General features: G+C 39.7%; 1 pseudogene across 1 annotated transcript; it reads left to right on the forward strand.

Moving 5' to 3' along the window:
* The first annotated feature begins 501 nt into the window (after positions 1-501).
* Positions 502-1,878, forward strand: LOC148754743 (inorganic pyrophosphatase pseudogene; annotated as a pseudogene). Its single transcript, XR_016019662.1, has one exon. The product of XR_016019662.1 is annotated as an inorganic pyrophosphatase pseudogene (transcript).
* Positions 1,879-7,012: the final 5,134 nt, after the last annotated feature.

Genomic DNA, 7,012 nt, shown 5'->3' on the forward strand with positions numbered 1-7,012 from the left:
TAGCTAATTTTGATTCACAGCGATAAGGAGTTCCAAATGGTAACCATTTTATTAAAATGTTATCTGAGGAATCTGAGGATACTGTTCTCTAAAAAGGTAGAAGAGGAGATTTTGTTCTTAGGTCTACACAAAAATGAAATTCAGCTAGTTCTTTGATTTTGTTCATCAGTTTTATAGTTTTGTTTGTACCGAGCTTATACCTATTTTGTTAGTTTTATACCTAAGTATTTCATTTTTGGGGGTGCTAATGTAAATAGTATTATGTTTTAATTTCAAATACACTTGTGTATTGCTGGTTTGTAGGAAATAAATTGACATTTGTATATTAAGCTTGTGTCCTGAACCTTCCTTCTTTCTTTATCAAATATTTCTCAATGTCTACTATGTACTAGAAAGTCTCTAGTACTATCCCTTGTCCAGAAGCTCAGGGTTTGGTCAGGAAGGTAGATAAATAAATATAAAAGTTGGGGCCGGGCGGGGGTGGGGTAGGCACGCGAGCCAGAGCCCAGTTCAAGGCCGCTCCCAGCACATCTCGCAGGTCCAGTTCACGCAGTGCGCAGGCGCGGAGGTCTCTCCCTGTCAGTCGGCGCCGCGCGCGGGCCAGCGGCTCTGTGGCAGCGGCAGCGGCGGTTGTTCGTCTCCTGCACGATGAGTGGCTTCAGCACCGAGGAGCGCGCCGCGCCCTTCACCCTCGAGTACCGAGTCTTCCTCAAAAATGAAAAAGGACAATATATATCTCCATTTCATGATATTCCGATTTATGCAGATAAGGATGTGTTCCACATGGTAGTTGAAGTACCACGCTGGTCTAATGCAAAAATGGAGATTGCTACGAAGGACCCTTTAAACCCAATTAAACAAGATGTGAAAAAAGGAAAACTCCGTTATGTTGCAAATTTGTTCCCTTATAAAGGATATATCTGGAACTATGGTGCCATCCCTCAGACTTGGGAAGACCCAGGACATGATGACAAACACACTGGCTGTTGTGGTGACAATGACCCAATTGATGTGTGTGAAATTGGAAGCAAGGTATGTGCAAGAGGTGAGATAATCCGGGTGAAAGTTCTGGGCATCCTGGCTATGATCGATGAAGGGGAAACCGACTGGAAAGTCATTGCCATTAATGTGGATGATCCTGACGCAGCCAATTACAATGATATTAACGATGTCAAGCGGCTGAAACCTGGCTATCTAGAAGCTACTGTGGACTGGTTTAGAAGGTACAAGGTTCCTGATGGAAAACCAGAGAACCAGTTTGCTTTCAATGCTGAATTTAAAAATAAGGATTTTGCAATTGACATTATTAAAAACACTCATGACCATTGGAGAGCATTAGTGACAAAGAAAACTGATGGAAAAGGAATCAGTTGCATGAATACCACAGTGTCTGAGAGCCCCTTCAAGTGTGACCCTGATGCGGCCAAAGCCATTGTGAATGCTTTACCACCACCATGTGAATCTGCTTGCACAGTACCAACAGATGTAGATAAGTGGTTCCATCACCAGAAAAACTAAGGGAATTTCTCTGGAGTACAAGCTGATATTGCTGCATCCTATTCATCTGGACGTAGTAGATGCAAAAGTAGTGGCTTTTCAGAGCTTTAAATTTATAGAACTTATCTAACAGAGCAAATTCTGCTGTGACCAATCTAATATATTCAGTGTGTTATCCATCTGAAAGCGTTTTTTCGTATTTCAACTAAGATAACTTTCAGTACATGCTTAAATATCAAAGCAGTTGTTGTAATTTGGAAGTCACTTGTGAATAAATATGCAAGATAAGTACATATTAGATGTATATGTTTACCAGGTATTAGGAAATAAAATTATTTTGCTGAAAAAAAAAAAAGAATAAAAAAATAAATAAATATAAAAGTTGAAAGCATATGTTATTATAAGGAATATATGAAAGAAGTCCTTCTAACTGGGCCTTGGTGGACCAGAAAAGAATTTTTGGAGCAGTATGAAGTGAATCTTAAAGAATAAGCCTTACATGACGTGAAGGAGTAAGGATGTTGTACTTGTGACAATTAAGTTCGTGAACTTGTTGCAACGATGTTGCTAACCTTTTTTGATATCAGAGGGATTATTCATTATGAATTTGCACCAACTGGACAAACAGTTAACGAAGTTTACTATTTGGAAGTGCTGAAAAGGCTGTGTGAAAAAGTTAGACGACCTGAACTTTTCACCAATTCATGGCTCTTGCATCACAACCATGTACCAGCTCACACGGCACTGTCTGTGAGGGAGTTTTTAGCCAGTAAACAAATAACTGTTTTGGAACACCCTCCCTACTCACCTGATTTGGTCCCAATGACTTCTTTCTTTACCTGAAGATAAAGGAAATATTGAAAGGAAGACATTTTGATGACATTCAGGACATCAAGGGTAATACAACGATAGCTCTGATGGCCATTCCAGAAAGAGTTCCAAAATTGCTTTGAAGGATGGACTAGGCACCGGTGCTGGTGCATAGCTTCCCAAGGGGAGGACTTCAAAGGTGACTGTACTGATATTCAGCAAGGAGGTATGGAGCACTTTTTCTAGGATGAGCTCGTGAACTTAATTGTCAGACAGAAGATGACAGAAGGAGGAGTATATGAGAAACAAGATGGTTTTTCAGGAATCTATGTATGACTGAGTAACAAGAGATGGGGCTGAAGAAGTAAATGGGGCCATGCTGTTGTTAAGGACCTTGCTTTTTATTCTATAGATCAATGATTTTTTTTCCCATGTGATTTTAGCAGCAGAATTTCTTCCAAATTGATTATTGTATGGTACACAAATATAAAAATTAGATTAAGAGGAAATTAAATTATTATGCATTTATTTTATAAGTTAAAACAGTGAAAATACTGACATTTGTTTGAATACAAAATATATTAGCTCAACTTTGCAATTCTTTTATGTCTGAATTTTGTTTGTTGTACAGTGGCAAGATAACTTTGATTCACAGAGATAAGTAGTTGCAAATGGTAAGTTTTAAAATGTTCTCTGATAATCTAAGGATACTGTTCTATAAAAAGAGATAGAAGAGAAGATTTAGTTCTTAGGTCTACACATAAATGAAATTCTAGTTTGGGTGATGATAAGGGTGATGACACCAATGAAAACTGAATATACCAGAGGGTAATTTCCAGGAAAAAAATGAGTTCAGTTTTTGACAAATTGTGTTTAAGGTAATTTATATCAGAATATAGGAAGCTTCCTATAATTATGGAAATAATTTGTTTGTTAAAACTCAAACATGAAGTAGATATGTTTTTAGAGTTGTATAACCTCATTTGTTTCTGACCTACTGTGGCCTGCTTTTGATAAAATTTTAATGGTTCACTTAAGAAACTCTTCACTTTTGGAAATCCATGCAGCTGTTCAGCCTATGGTTCAGAATTCTGCTGCTTCATCATTTCAGATTTCTTGACTTGGCTACAGATGCATCCAGACCAATGTCATTTCATATTTAGCAAAGCTGGAATAGTTAATAGGGACTCTTGTGTCCTCTATGATGGCTAAGCAATTTTAAGTTAGGTCATGTCACCCTCTTCTCCTTAGTCCAGCTGAGTGCAAATGTACTTATGTAATGAACAGCTTGTTATAGAGCAAAATGTTCTCGATGTTTCCCAGCATTATGGCTCCAGCGTCATTCCTTTATTTATTTACTTAGTTATTCTTCTGGTGGAAATAGATGCTGTGTTCTTCTTTGATTTTGAAAGTAAATGATTGTATTAATTTGCTAAGCTTGCCATAACAAAGTACCACAGACTGGGTGGCTTACATAGCAGAAGTTATTTCTCACGGTGCTGGAGGTTGGAAGTCCAAGATCAAGTGAAGTTTTGGTTTCCTCTGAGGCCTGTCTCCTTGGCTTGCAGACAGCTGCTATCTTGCAACCTCTTCATATGGTCTTTTTTCTGTGAGTGCACCTCCCTGGTGTCTTTCTTTTTTGCGGGGTGGGAGCGGGGAGGAAGAGTATGTTTTTTCAGGACCCATCAGCTTCAAGCCAAGTCGTCGTTTTCAGTCTAATTGCGGAGGGCGCAGCTCACTAGCCCATGTGGGAATTAAACCGGTGACCTTGGTGTTACGAGCACTGTGCTCTAACCAACTTTGCTAACCGGCCGCCTCTGGTTTCTCTTTATGTGTCCAAATTTCCTACTCTTCTGACACCAATTAGAATGGATTAGGGCCCACCCTAATGCCACATTTAATTTAATCATCTATTAAAGACTTTATCTCAAAACACAGTCACATTCCGAAGAACTGGGGGTTAGGGCTTTGACATACGAATTTTGGGGGACACAATTCAGCCCATAGCAATGATTGAATATATTGCCTTGGATCTTATAAAAAAAGAGAAAACTGACCTCAATAGATTCAAGTTTTTTCCATAGCATCATTGACTTCCTCCATTTTCATTTGTATTTTGATGAGACTCAGAACCAATCTTTCCATCCCTCGTGGGGAAATAGGGAGGTAAATCTTTTCTTCTGGAAAGTATTATAGATAATACAATATTTCTCAGCCTTTTTATTCTTCCAACACACAGGAGGAATGCTACACATCCACAACAAATGAATGGCTTACTAAACTTGATTTGTAGAATCTCTTATTCGAAACCTGTGTCTAAAGTTATCCCCCTAAGGATACTATCTAAGCTATTTTAACAGAGATCCCAATAATACCATGGCTTAAGAAGAGAGAAATTTGTTTTGCTCTCCTGTAACATCTCACAGTGAAGCAGTGTGGGGTGGGATGGAAGCTCAGTCCATCCTCAAAATACAGCCTCTGTCTCTGTACCACATGTATAAGCATCCTTGTGTTTGGCAGCCGTGATACTGTACAATCAATCCTGCTAGGTAATGGGCACATGAATCTCTTTTCTAGAAGATTGGGAGGTTCCTTGTCCCTTGGGCCCTTCAGCATTTGCTGGTGTTATCACCTGTAATCATCACCTGTCATATGAGAGAAAGGCTATGGCCTTTCAATTAACCCTTCGCTTTACTCATAAGTTATCCATCTTTGAGAGAGGACAGTCACGGTTTCTCATGAACAATGTAGGACTGTGAAGAATAAAAGATTATTTTTTAAAAAAATCAATAGATATTGTGCTATCTCAGAGTTCCCTAAACTCTCTTGGTTCATGCTGCCATTAGTGTCTTACTAATTTTTTTTTCCACAACACCTTGAGCCCAAAAAACAAAACAAAATAAAACAACCTAACAGTTCCATTATTAAGTTATTAGCTTCAAACACCTTAATAAGTATTTATGTTTTAACAACCAAGTAGCTGTTGGGAAAGTAAGTATGTATACATGAAGAAAAGTAATGTTTAGTTTCATTCTTGGGTAAATACAATTACTAATGGGATATGTGTTTCTCTGGGCACTGTCCACCTTCATCTACCTTGGAATGTCTGGATACTCATGTCCTGTCCCATGTCGATTTTCATGTGGTACTTGCTTTTCATTGCTGCAACCATTGAAAGCCAAGCTTTGCCAAGAAAGGAATGTCATTGAAAGGAAAGTAGCATTATTGAATGACACTGTGAATCACCTCGAGGTAGTAGTGGTGTCCGGCAGTTACTGCTGTGTTGTCCTTGAAAATTTTAAATATCCTGTTGTATCTCCTGAGTTCTCTCTGTGGCATGTGGAGCATCTCAGGGCACAGTTTGGGAACTTCAGTGCTAGGTGAAAGAAGATGAAAAAGGCACATTCCACGTTAGGAACCCAACTATACAACGGCATGTAGATATGTGGTCATTTAGGTTTCCCATACGGCAGGGTACCACAATCAAGACACAGTGGACATGTTTTTTTCTTTGTCTGTTTGGAACCTGAATCCCCTTCCTATATTTAGGAAATCTGTACTACGTGTTTCTTGGGTGGTAGAGCTCATCTTCTACAATAGAATCTTAATAGACCTGAAGCCTAGTTTTTAATCTCCCTTGAGCAAAGGCCTTCGTTCTTAGGCTCAGCATGTGTCTTAGATTTCGAGTCAGGGGCTATTGATACAGACAGTCCAGAACATTGGGGGTATCTTTCTGGCTGTTTGGTGTCAGTGTGTACACTGGCAACAAAGGCAGTGGTTGGGCCAGTGTCAGTGCAGGCAGCAGGGATGGTCTTGGCAGTGGCCCTAACATCTGGCTGCATCCTCACTGGACTAATTCTGTGGCATGATTTTGGCTGTGGTTTGGCTGGTGTCACGTCCTTGTATCTGCCCATTCTGAACATTAGTTCTCTAGTCTTCCTGAGGATGTGGACAACCAGATATCTTTACAATACTTATCTTTCTCTGTTTAAATCAGCCTAAATTACTCTGAAAGGTGGGACAGATGAAAAGGAATATGACCAAAGGTTTCCAGTACCAGAAGAGAGGCCAAATTATAGAGAGCACATTGCACTGACTTCACCAGATGGGACAAGGATCTGAGAAAGTATTGAGATGTGCTTTCTGAAAGCTCTGGATAGTAAATAACAACCATTGGAGAACCAGTCTGCAAAGGCTGAAAAAGCTATAGGTGAGGGGTGTTTAGAGAGTGTGGATAGATTGGAGTGAGAGGAAGACTTGGAAATGCAGCACAGAATGCATCAGGTCATTACCACGTTTGTGATAAGTAGGGAAGTTTGTAAAGCACGTGTCATTAGAGATTATGCTCAGAAAATCTACAGGCCCCCAGGACAGGTAGGGAGATGCAGACTGAAAGGGAGCTAGCCAGGACAACACTAAATAGAAATCAGGTCTGTGATAAACGTTAGGCTGATGCGAGGATGCATTTTAGGTAGGATTATCCAAGTAGGAGAAATAAGGATGAACAAGATTTATTGGGATGATGGGTGCTTTCTGCAAACCCAGAAGTCACTAAATTTATATTCGTAACTAGCTGACACTCCATAAGGCCAGATCTAGGGGAGTCTGTTAGAAAACTAGACGTCTGGCTCAGAAAGCAAAGGGAAAGGAAAGCAGAGTCTTCCCTGCGTCATTTTAAGAAGCCGGTAAAATGTTTGAATCTCAG

The sequence above is a fragment of the Rhinolophus sinicus genome, chromosome 17 (assembly GCF_057876585.1).
Source record: "Rhinolophus sinicus isolate RSI-liver-muscle chromosome 17, RSI-T2T, whole genome shotgun sequence".
Classification (NCBI taxonomy): Eukaryota; Metazoa; Chordata; class Mammalia; order Chiroptera; family Rhinolophidae; genus Rhinolophus; species Rhinolophus sinicus.